Source organism: Enhydra lutris, unplaced genomic scaffold (assembly GCF_002288905.1).
Source record: "Enhydra lutris kenyoni isolate GAN:26980312 unplaced genomic scaffold, ASM228890v2 scaffoldscaffold44, whole genome shotgun sequence".
NCBI lineage: Eukaryota > Metazoa > Chordata > Mammalia > Carnivora > Mustelidae > Enhydra > Enhydra lutris.
In genome coordinates, this window is record NW_019154128.1 from 128,070 (window position 1) to 141,809 (window position 13,740).

Genomic DNA, 13,740 nt, shown 5'->3' on the forward strand with positions numbered 1-13,740 from the left:
TGGGTATTTACCCCAGAGCTACAGATGTAGTGAGAAGAAGGGCCATCTGTACCCCAGTGTTTATAGCAGCAATGGCTACAGTCACCAAACTGTGGAAAAAACCAAGACGCCCTTCAATGGACAAATGGATAAGGAAGATGTGGTCCATATCTACTATGGAGTATTATGCCTCCATCAGAAAGGATGAATACCCAACTTTTGTCTCAACATAGATGGAACTGGAAGAGATTATGCTGAGGGAAGTAAATCAAGCAGAGAGTGTCAATTATCATATGGTTTCATTTATTTGTGGAGCATAGGAAATAACTCAGAGGACATGGGGAAATGGAGAGAAGGGAGTTGGGGGAAATTGGAGGGGGAGATGAACCATGAGAGACTAGGGACTCTGATAAACAATCTGAGGGTTTTGATGTGGCGTGGCGTGGGAAGTTGGGAGAGCCTGGTGGTGGGTATCATGGAGGGCACGTTTTGCATGGAGCACTGGGAGTGATGCATAAACAATGAATTCTGGTACACTGAAAGGAAATCTAAAAAATTAAACATTTTTTAAAAAACTATTGACTTTAACAAGGTCACAGGACATGTCATTATACAAAAATTAATTGTATTTCTATATATTAGCAATGAACATTTAGACGTTTAAATTCAGGGGAAAATATCTTTAATACTGGCATAGACAAATACAAAACGCTTAGAGATAAATCTATCAAAAAAAAAATACTGGTCTTGTGCACAGAAAACTGCAAAATACCACTGAGAAAGTTTTTCATTTTTGTATCAATGGAGAGTTACACCACGTTCATGAATCACAGATCTCATTATTAAGATGTCAGTCTTCCCCTAATTGATCTATAGATTCAATACAATTCCAATAAAATCTCAGCAAGTATCTTTTTAATTCTAAAATTTGTATGAAAGTGCAAAGGACCTAAAATAGCCAAAACAAGTTTTAAAAAGAATAAAGTTAGAGAGATTGTACTACTCCTTTTTTTTATACTACTCAATTTTAAGATAGCAAAACTAAAATAGCTAAGACTGAAAATGGCATTTAAAAATGTAGATAAATAAAACAAAATAAAAATCCCAGAAATGGACCCACACATGTTTAATTGATCTTTGATATAAGAACTGAGATAATACAATAGTCAAAATATAGTCATTTCTACAAATGGTAATGAAAAAATTAGATATCCATAAGGAAACAAAATGAATTTCAACACTTAACACATATAAAAAATTAACTTGAGCTAGATCACAGACCTAAATATAAGAGCTACCCCTATAAAACTCCTAGAGAAAATCTAAGAGAAAAGTGTTAATGAATATAAGTTGGCCATGGATCTTGTAGAAAGGTTACAAAAAAGCAAGAGTCATACTAAAAAAGTTGATAAATTGCACTTCATCAAAATTAAAAATGTTAATTGTATACTTTAAAGGAGTAAGTTCTGTGGTATGTGAATTTAATCTCAACAAAGCTATTACCAAAAATATACAACTTTTTGTTGTTTGAAATATATTTTAAGAAAATAAATTTGTAATCCAGAGAAAATATTTGCAAAACATACATCTATTAAAGAATTTGTATATTGAATACATAAAGAATACTTACAACTCATTAATAAGAGATATAACTTCAAAAAACTAACACAGTGCTTGAACAGACTCTTAACCAAAGAAGATACAAAAAAATGAAAGTTCAAATAAACATATGAAAAGATATTCATTAGAAAATGCAGATTAGGGGCACCTGGGTGGCTCAGTGGGTTAAGCCTCTGCCTTCAGCTCAGGTCACGATCTCAGGGTCCTGGGATCGAGCCCCGCATCGGGCTCTTTGCTCTCTGCCTACTTGTGATCTCTCTCTCTCTCTCTCTGTAAAATAAATAAATAAAATCTTAAAAAAAAAAAGAAAATGCAGATTAAAACCACAATAAAATATCACCTCACCCCTACTAGAATGGTTAAAATTTCAAAGACAGACAATAAAAATGTTGGCAAGGATGCTAAGCAACTAAATTTCTCATACACCAACTGTGAGAGTGAAAATTGTATAGCCAATCTGGAAAACACTTTAGCAGTTTCTTACAAAATTAAAAAGGAACCATAATCTTAGCAATGTTTATGTATTTGCTTAAAAAAATGAAAACATATCTCACTACACACAAATGAAATATTGCTGAGAAATTTTTACAGAAGTTTTATTCAAAATAGCTGAAAACAGGAAATAACCCAAATGTTTATAAACCAGGGAATAAACACACTGAGATACATTCATGCAAGGAAATATGAATAAGCAGTAAGAAAGGAACAATAAGGATACATGTAACAACATGGATTAATCTCATAAGCATTAAGCTAAGTAAAAGAAAGTAGAGTCAAAATAACTATATTCTTTGTAATTCCATTATGGTTGTTGCCCTTGGGGTTTTCAGTAGTTGCCAAGGGCCCTAAGTAGGGGAAGGAATTGACTGAAAAGGAGCAGGAAGGAATTTTCAGGTTGATGTAATTATTCTTTATTTTAATTGTGGTTGTAGTTATGCATTGTATGTGTCTGTCAAGATTCACTGAACTATTCATTAACTTAAAATGGATGACCTTGATTGGATAATAATTATATACTAATAAAGCTGATTAAATTTATTCATACCCTCACTATGCTACCACTGTTTTCATTTCTGTTTTGAAAATTATCTCCCAAACACAAAAGAATGGCTGACAGTAACATGATTAGGAATTTTATATGCCAGTAAGACATAGGTTGAGAAGACCTATATTTTCAAAAATAAAGTTAAAAGTAATTACAAAAAAAGTTTGTTGTTCAGTTTTTGATAGGATGGAATAGCTCTATTCTTTCCAGGTCCTCCCTTTTATAACTAAAGAACACTAAGCAGAACACAACAACAACAAAAAACATATGAAGACTGAACAGTAGGAAGAAGAAGATGGACTACCTAGGGATCTCAGAACTTAAGGAATAACATGTGGTGAGTTCCCAGGGTTTCCTTATTGTTTCCCATTCATCTTGGACCAAAAGCCATAGGAGCCTCCAACCCAGAACTGTTAACAGTCACAGGAAAAAAAAAAAAAAACCTCCAATAAAAGCCTATTACCACATATCAAAGTTCAAGAAAAAGGGAGACAAAAATAGAAAACAGTTTTAGCAATATTTACCATACTGCAGCCAAAAGTAAATGTAAAAACTGCCACTTACCTACTGCAGTTTCAGCAAGACTAAGCAAGAAGTTGGTCTTTCCCTCTACCTCTCTGCCCTATGAAAGCAAGACTCAGTGTTCCAATTCTCCTGCATGGTCAGTATGGTTGAGCAGAGAGATAATCTTCCATCTTTACCTGACATATGCAGTTAGTATGGCTATTACCCTTCCAAAGTAGTGTCAGGTAGTGTCAAGGTAGAACCATTGGGGTCTAGCATCAAACTGAACCACCATTTCCATCCAGTAGCACATATTGGCTACATTTTTGCTGAAATGATGTTGGCAGGACCCATGGTTCATTTCAATAGGAGATGCTCACTAAAAATAATAAAGTTAAAAAGGATCCAGAGTCTCATAATATAATATCCAAAATATCCAGCATATATACAAATTCGTGTCCATTTTAGCCTTAGCTGTACTTCCAGCATGCTGCCTTCACAAAGGACCTGCCAGCCTGTAGCCCACCTTAGCTCCATACACCCCTTCAGAGCACTATATAGTCCTGGAACACCATGGTTTACATACATTTTAGCTTTCCTGCCAAGGTGTGCTCTCTGTGTAGACCTCAGATCGCCCTGGCATGCACTCACTTTAGTTTACTATCCTGCTAGGGCACCCTCAGCAGAGAGTTCAGGGACCTCCCAGCCCTGATGTTGTATCAGCTCCAGTTGCTCCACCAAGGCCAAGGCATCTCCTGCATAGAACACCCCAGGACATCTCAGACTGTATCTTCTTCAGCTTTAGCTATCCTGACAGGGCACCTACTAGGTGGAAAGCTCTCGGACATCCTGCCTATGCCAGTCACAGTTCCAGCCAGCCAACAAAAGTCGCCAAGCACACAGTATATATAGGTGATGACCACACAAAAGTCCATTCCTTCAAAGTTAGGAAAATGGCTATTCCACCTAGTCCATAGAAACAAAAACAGAAAGTCAAGCAAAATAGGAAGACAGATTAATATGCTCAAAAAAGAAAGAAACATGGGGCGCCTGGGTGGCTCAGTGGGTTAAAGCTTCTGCCTTCGGCTCAGGTCATGATCTCAGGGTCCTGGGATCGAGCCCCACATCGGGCTCTCTGCTCAGCGGGGAGCCTGCTTCCTCCTCTCTCTCTCCTGCCTCTGCCTACTTGTGATCTCTCTGTCTGTCAAATAAATAAATAAAATCTTTAAAAAAAAAAAAGAAAAGAAAAAAGCGATATGCCTGATAAAGAATTTAAAGTAATGGTCATAAAGATACTCACTAGGACTGGAAGAAGAGTCGAAGAACTCAGGGAGACTTTCAATAAAGAGATCTTAGTATAAGAAAGAACAAATTAAAGAATACAATAACTGATATAAAAAACACACTAGAGGGAATCAACAGGGGATTAGAAGATGCAGAAAAATGTACCAGCAATCTGGAAGGCAGGGTAATGAAAAGCACCTGAACTGCAAAAAGAGAATTTTTAAAAATCAGAATAGGTTAAGGGGTCTCTTGGATAACATCAAGCAATAAACATTTGAAATATATAAGTCCCAGAAAAATAGAGAATGGTTAAAATACTTATTTGAGGAAATAATAGCTGAAATTTTCTCTAACCTAGGAAAGGATATAGACATCCAGGTCCAAAAAGTTAAAAGAGAGTTCCAAACAAGATGAACACAAGAAGGCCTACACCATGACATATAATAATTTAAATGCCAAAGGTTAAAGTTAAAGAGAAAATTTAAAAACAGCGAGAGAGAATCAAAAAAGTTACCTACAAGGGAAAACCTGAGGCTATCACCTAATTCTTCAGAAGAACCTTTGCAGGCCAGAAATAGAATGATATGAAATATTCAAAGTGCTGAAAGGAAAAAATCTTACAACTACCAATACTCTACCCAGCAAGGTTACCATTCAGATTTGAAGGAGAGATAAATAGTCTCCTAAACAAATAAAAAATAAAAGAGTTTATCACAACTAAACAGCCTTACAAGAAATGTTACAAGGACTTCTTCAAATGGAAAAGAAATAGTTAAAATTAGACATAAAAATATGAATAAAATATGTACAATATGACAGCATATACATAAAATGTGAAGGAGAGAATTTTTTTTAAAGATCTTGTTTATTTATTTGACAGAGATCACAAGCAGGCAGAGAGTCAGTAAGAGAGAAGGGGAAGCAGGCTCCCTGCTGAGCAGAGAGCCCGATGTGGGGCTCGATCCCAGGACCCCGGGATCATGACCTGAACCGAAGGCAGAGGCTTTAACCCACTGAGCCACCCAGGCACCCTGAAGGAGAGAATTTTAAAAAACAAAGAAAAAGAAAAAAAAAAAAAAAACACATTTAGCCTCTTTTTGGTTTTGTGTGTGTGTGTATGTTTGAACTTAAATGACCACCAAATTAATATAGACTTTTATTTTCTTAGGATGTTATATAGTTATATAGTTAGGATGTTATATAGTTCTCATGAGAACTACAGACCCAAACCATTTGATAGATGCACAAATGTAAAGAGAAGGAAAGCCAAACATAACATAGCTCTTCAATCACAAAGAAACACAAGAGAAGAAGAAAGGAACAGAGAACTATAAAACAACCACATGACAAATAACAAAACTGCAATAAGTATATACCTATCAATAATTAGTTTAGATGAAAAAAATAATTAGTTTAAATGAGAATAGCCTAAATGCCCCAATCAAAAGACACAGGGTGGTGGAATAGATTTTAAAACACAAGACCCATCTATCTGCTGCCTCTAAATGAGAATAGCCTAAATGCTCCAACCAAAAGACATAGGGTGGTGGAATAGATATTAAAACACAAGACCCATCTATCTGCTGCCTATAAATAAAACACAAGACCCATCTATCTGCTACCTCAGACCTAATGATGTAAACAAATAGAAAGTAAAGGGATGGGAAAGCATTTACCATGCAAATGGAAGAAAGAAAGAAGGAAAAAAAGAAAAAAGAAAGGAAGGAAGGACGGGAGGGGCAGGGTAGCTATACATCCAACAAAATAGACTTCAAACCAAAAGACTGCAACAAAAGACAAAGAAAGGTATTACATAATGATAAAGGGATCAATCTATCAAGAGGATATAACAGTGGTAAATATCTACACAACCAACTCTTGTGCACCTAAATACATAAAGCTAATATAAATAGACATAAAAGGAGAAATTGATGATAATATAATAATAGTAGGGAACTTTAACACCCTATTTATATCAATGGACAGGTCATCCAAGCAGAAAAACAAGGAAATAGTGTCTCTGAAAGACATGTTGAACCAAATGGACAAAACATACAGAACTTCCATCCAAAAAACAGAATACATATTCTTTGCAAATGCACATGGAATATTAACCAGAATAGATCACATATTAGACTCAAAGCAAGTCTCAACAAATTTAAGAAGACTGAAATCATATCATGCCTTTTTTCTGATCACAATGATGAGTAGAAGTAAGTCATAAAAGAAAAATGGGAACAAAAACAAACATGTGGAAGCTAAACAACATGATAATAAACAACCAATGAGTAAAGAAAGCAAACAAAGAAATTTTAAAATATATGGAAACAAATGAAAATGAAAATACGAGGCACCTGGGTGGCTCAGTCATTATGCATCTGCCTTCAGCTCAGGTTGTGATACCAGGTCCTGAGATCAAGCTCCGCATCAGGATCTCTTTTGGAGGAAGCCTGCTTCTCCCTCTCCTACTCCTGCTTGTGTTCCCTCTCTCGCTATGTTTCTCTCTGTCAAATAAATAAAATCTTTTAAAAAGAGAGAGAGAGGGGCACCTGGGTATCTCAGTAGGTTAAGCCTCTGCCTTTGGCTCAGGTCATGATCTCAGGGTCCTGAGATCGAGCCCCACATTGGGCTTCAAGCAGAGAGCCTTCTTCCCCCCATCCCCGCCTGCCTCTCTGCAACTTGTGATCTCTCTCTCTCTGTCAAATAAATAAATAAATAAAATCTTTTTAAAAAGAGAGAGAGAGAGAAAATGAAAACACAATGGTTCAAAATCTCTGGGACACAACAAAAACAGCTCTACAAAGGAAATATATAGCAATACAGGTCTCCCTCAAGAAATAAGAAAAGGCTTAAATAAACAATATTTCCTTATAATTAAAGGGACTAGAAAAAAGAACAAATAAAACCCAAAACCAGTAGAAGGAAGGAAATAATTGAGACCGAAGAAGAAATGAATGACATAGAAACTAAAAACACAGTAGAAAAAAAATCAATGAAACCAAGAGCTGGTTCTTTGAGTAGATAAACAAAATCGACAAACCCTTAGCCAGACATCAAGAAAAAGAGAAAGGACCCAAATAAATAAAATCAGAACTGAGACAGAAGCAACAACTGACACTACGCAAATACAAAGGATTATAAAATACTATGAAAAACTATATCCCAGCAGATTGAGCAACCTAGAAGAAATGAGTAAATTCCTAGAAACATACAAACTTCCAAAACTGAATTAGGAAGAAACAGAGAACCTGAACAGACCAAACAGAAGTAACAAAATTGAACTGGTAATCAAAAACTACCAAAAAAAAATAAAAGTCCAGCACCAGAATGATTCACAGGCAAGTTCTACCAAATATTTAAAGAGTTAATATCTACTCTCTTCAAACTATTCCAAAAAATAAAGAAGGAAGGAAAACTATCAAATATATGCAATGAGGCCAGAATTACCCTGATACGAAAACTAGACAAAGACTCTACCAAAAACAAAAACTACAGGCTGATATTTCTGATGGACTTAGAAGCAAAATCCTCAGGAAAATATTATTAAACCACATACAATACTTTGAAGAGATTAGTTACCATGATCATGATCAAGCCCATGATCAAGCAGTATTTATTCCAGGAATGCAAGAACAGTTCAACATTCACAAATCAATCAACACGATATACCACATTTACAAAATGAAGAATAAAAATCATATGATCCTCTCAATAGATGTAGAAAAATCATTTGACAAAATTCAACATCTATTCATGATAAAAACTCTGAATAAAGTGTGGTTAGAACATCACAACATAATAAAGGCTGTAAGTGAAAAACCCACAGGTAACATTATACTCAATGGTGAAAAACTGAGATCTTTTCTGTTAAGATCATGAAGTACACAAGGATTTTCAATCTTGCCACTTTTATTCAACATAGTACCACTGAAAGTTCTGTCTGCAGTAATCAGACCAGAAAAAGATATGAGGCATCCATATTTTCAAGAAGTTACAATGTCATAATTCACAGGTGACATGATACTATATGTAGAAAATCCTAAAGAGGCCACCAAAAATCTAGTTAAGCCTGATAAATGATCAGTAAAGTTGCAGGATACAAAATCAATGTTACAGAAATCTGTTGCATTCCTATACAGTAATAATGAAGCAGAAGAAAATAAAATTTAAAAAATAATCCCATTTGCAATTGCACCAAAAACAATAAAATATGGAGGAATAAACTTAACCAAAGAGGTCAAAGACCTGTACTATGAAAATTATAAAACATTGATGAAAGAAATTTAAGACAATGCAAAGAAATGAAAAGACATTCCATGCTCATGGATCAGAAGAACAAATATTGTTAAAATGTCTACACTAGCCAAAGCAATCTATACATTTAATATAATCCTTATCAAAATACTAACAGCATTTTTATAGAACTATAACAAACAATCCTAAAATTTGCATGAAAGCACAAAAGACTCGAATAGCAAAGCAATACCGAAAAAGAAAAACAAAATTGGAAGTATCACAATTCCAAATTTCAAGATATACCACAAAACTGTAGTAATCAAAACAGTATGATACTCCACAAAAATAGACAAATAGGTCAATGGAACAGAATAGAGAGCACAAGAGTAAAATCATGTTTATATGGTCAATTAAGCTATTATATAAAAGATGAGAATATACAACGGGGAAAAGATAGTCTCTTCAATAGATGGTGCTGGAAAAACTGGCCAGGTACATGTAAAAGAATAAAACTGGACACATTTTAATATCATACAAAAATAAACTCAAAATGGATTAAAAACTAAATGTAAGATCTGAAACCATAAAAATCCTAGAAAAGAACACAAGCAGTAATTTCTCTGACATCAGTCATAGCAACATTTTTCTAGATACATCTTGTAAAGCGAGAGAAACAACAGCAAAATTAAGCTATTAAGACTACATCAAAATAAAAGGAACACTGAAGGAAACCATCAACAAAACCAATAGACAATCTACTGAATGAGAGAAGATATTTTCAAATGTCTGATAAGGGGTTAATATCCAAGATATATAAAGAACTGTTACAACTCAACACCAAAAACCTGAGCCGAAACCAAGAGTGCGACGCTAAACTGACTGCAACACCCAGGTCCCTAAAGCTGTGTTGTTGTTGTTTCTTAATAACCAAATGGAATATATAGAACTGAAAAAACACAATAAATGAAATTGTAAAAGTCATTGAATGGACTCAATAGCACAGTGAGATGAGAGAATCAGGGAACTTGAGTAATGGATCAGAAGAATTTACCCAATCTGAGCAACAGAGAAATAACAGACTGAAAAATAAAATAAATTATTCTAGGAACTATAGTCTCTATAGCAAGCCAATAACAAAAGAACTAATATTTCTATTATTGGAGTCAGAGTCCCAGAAGAAAAAGAGAATGGGACTGAAAAAGTATTTAAGGAAATAATGACCAAAACTTGACAAATTTGGTAAAAACAAAATACAAAGCTACACATTAAAGAAACTGAGAGCACACAAATAGGATAAATCTAAATAAATCTATACCAAGATGTATCATAATTAAATTTATGAAAACTTAAGGCTAAGAAAAAATATTGAAAGCAGCTAGCAAGAAATTACATTAATAATAAAACACCAATTCAAATATCTGAAATCATAATGATTATCTGATTTATCTGATTTATCTGAAATCATAAATGTCAGAAGGAAGCAACACATTTTTCAACTACCAAAAGAATTATCACCCATGAATTTTACACCTAATGAAAATATTCTTTAGGAATGAAGAGGAAGTAAAGCCATTCTCAGATAAAGGAAAACTAAGAGAATTTGTTGCTGGCAAACCTTAGCAATATGGAACAACTAAAGAAAATTCTCTAAACAGAAAAGAAATCATAACAGAAAAAGGCCTAGGACTTCAAAAATGAGAAATAAGCATTGAAATTGGTAAACAGACTATCCCATTTGCATTAATTTTTTTAAAATTATATCTGATAGCTGAAGCAAAAATTAAAATACCATCTGATATGGTATTCAATGTGTAGAGAAAATACTTTAGGGAATTATATTTTAAAAGCAGAGAGGATAAAGGAACTTAAATAGAAGGAGAGTTACTAAACTTCACTCAAAGAATTAAAATGTTGATACCAGTAGCCTGCAAAAAGATAAGCAACCACTAAAAAATCTATACAAAGTGATTACTCAAAACACCACCAAAAAAATTCAAGTAACCCATATTATGGTATGAAAAAGGGAACAGAGAAACAAGAAACAGAGGAAACAAACAGAAAACAAATAATAAATGACACTCTTAAGTTGAAATATATATATTTACCCTAAATATAAATAGTTCTAAATACACCAATAAAGAGAGATTGGCAGAGTAGATAAAAATAATTCAATAACATCTAATAATGTTATATATGTATATATATATGAAATCTACAAGAAACTCAATCAAATATAATACAGGTAGGTAGAAAGTAAAAGGGTGGAAAAAATATATACTGTGCAGACACTGATTTTTTTTTAAATCAGGTGTAACTGTATTAATATTAGATAAAGTAGATTTCTGAGTAAAAAAAAAGGAAAATTACTAGAAAAAAAGCAGGAAATCTGTAACAATAATAAAAACATTAATTTAGGGGCACCTGGGTGGCTCAGTGGGTTGAGCCTCTACCTTCAGCTCAGGTCATGGTCTCAGGGTCCTGAGATCGAGCCCCATGTCGGGCTTTCTGCTTGGCGGCAGTCTGCTTCCCCCCCTCTCTCTGCCTGCCTCTCTGCCTACTTGTGATCTCTCTCTCTCAAATAAATAAATAAAATCTTAAAAAAAAAAAAAAAGATTAAATTACCAGAAAGACATAACAGTTATTTATGTGCGGGCACCTTCAAACAACAGAGCCTCAAAATATTAACAGAAGTAAAAACTGATAGAATTGAAGGAGAAATAGTTGGGAGATTTCAACATCCCACTCTCAGGAACTGATAGAACTACCAGACAGAAAAACACCAAGGATGTAGAAGAAATGAACAACACAATAAGCCAACAAGATCAAATGGACCTAGATACAATCTACCCACCAACATTTTTAAAGCATTTATGGAACAGTCACCAAAATGGGGCATATCTTGGACCATACAATAAACTGCACAAAATTAATCAGTAACAGAAAAACAAGAGAAAAATCTTCAAACACTTGGAAATTAACACAATTCTAAATTATCCATGGCTCAAAGAAGAAATGTAAAAAGGAAATTTTAAAACATAAATTGTTTTGTATGGTGGCTAATATAACACAATAAAATTTTAAAAATTTTAAAAATAAAACGTGGAACTGAGTGAAAATGAAAATACAACATATCAAAATATGTGGGATGGAGTTAAAGCAGTGCTGAGAGGGAAACCTATACATTAAATATTTATAATAGAAAAGAAGGTCTCAAATCAATCACCGATACTCCTAGCTCAAGAAACTAGAAAAGAAAGAGCAAAGCAAACAGAAGGAAGGAAATCATATAAACAAGAGCAGAAACCAGTGAAATTAAAAACAGGAAATCTACAGAGAGAAATCAATAAAACAAAAAGCTGGCTCTTTGAAAAAAAATCAGTAATATTGATATCCTTCAAATACAAATCAAAACCACGATGAGATTCCACCTCAAACCTGTCTGTAGAGCTAAAATTAACAACAGAAGAAACAAGTGTTTTTTGAGGATGTAGAGAAAAGGGAACCCTCTTGCACTGGTGGTGGCAATGCAAACTGGTGCAGCCACTCTGGAGAACAGTACAGAGGTTTCTCAGAAAGTTAAAAATATAACTACCCTATGACCCAGCAATTGCACTACTAAGTATTTACCCAAAGGATACAAAAATACAGATCCAAAGGGGCACATACATCCCCAGTGTTTGTAGCAGCATTATCAACAAACTATGGAGAGATCCCAAATGTCCACTGACTGATGATTGGATAAAGAAGAAGTGGTATATATATATGCAAAGGAATATTACTCAACCATCACAAAGAATGAAATCTTGCCATTTACAATGAGAGATGCAAATGGATGGAGCTGGTGTGTATTATGCTAGGTAAAATAAGTCAGTCAGAGAAAGACAAATACTATATGATTTCACTCATATGTGGAATTTAAGAAACAAAACAGATGATCACATGGGGAGGGAGAGGAGAAAGGAGAGGATAAAACAAAACATAAGAGATTCTTTTTTTTTTTTAAAGATTTTATTTATTTATTTGAGAGAGAGAGATCACAAGTAGGCAGAGAGGCAGGCAGAGAAAGAGGGGGAAGCAGGCTCCCTGCTGAGCAGAGAGCCCGATGTGGGGCTCGATCCCAGGACCCTGAGATCATGACCTGAGCCTAAGGTAGAGGCTTAACCCACTGAGCCACAAAGGTACCCCTAAACATAAGAGATTCTTAATGATAGAGAACAAACTGAGGGATGATAGAGAGAGGTGCATAGGGGATGAGCTAGATGTGTGAAGGATATTTAAAAGGGCACTTGTGGTGAGCACTGGGTATTGTATGTAAGTGATGAATTGCTGAATTCTACTCCTGAAACCAATATTGTACTTCATGGTAAGTAACTACAATTTAAATTAAAACATTTTTAAAAAGAAAGAAAGGAAATAATAATGATGATGATGATGATGTCTCTAAAGTGAAACTGTTAAAGATAAAAAAAGAGAAGAGAAGACACAAATCACCAATATCAGGAATGAAACAAGGGATATCACGGCAGATCCTGCATGTTTTGAAAGGATAATAGGGACTACTAGAATTTTATGTTCTTAAATTCAACAACTTAGAAGAAATGAAACAGTTCCTTGAAAACTGCAGAGGTGAAATAGACAAATTGACTACTTCTAAAACTATTAAAGAAATTGAATTCATAATTTATCAGTTCCTGAAAAAGAAATCTTCAGAACCAGATGGAAATCTACCAAATATTTAAAGATGAATTAATATCAATTTTATATAATCTCTTTCAGAAAGTGCAAGAGGCAGGAACACTTTGCAACTAATTTTATGAGACTATTATTAACCTAATTCTACCCAAAGACAACACAAAAAGAGAAAACTACAGACTTATATCTTCCATGAACTTAAGGGCAAAAATCCTCAAGAAATATTAGCACATAGAATATGATATACAGACAATATGCAAGCATACCGCATTTTATTGTGCTTTGCTTTATTACACTTTACAGATACTACATTTTTTACAAATTGAAGGTTTACAGTAACCCTTTGAATAAGCAAGTCTATTGGCACCTTTTTCCCAGCT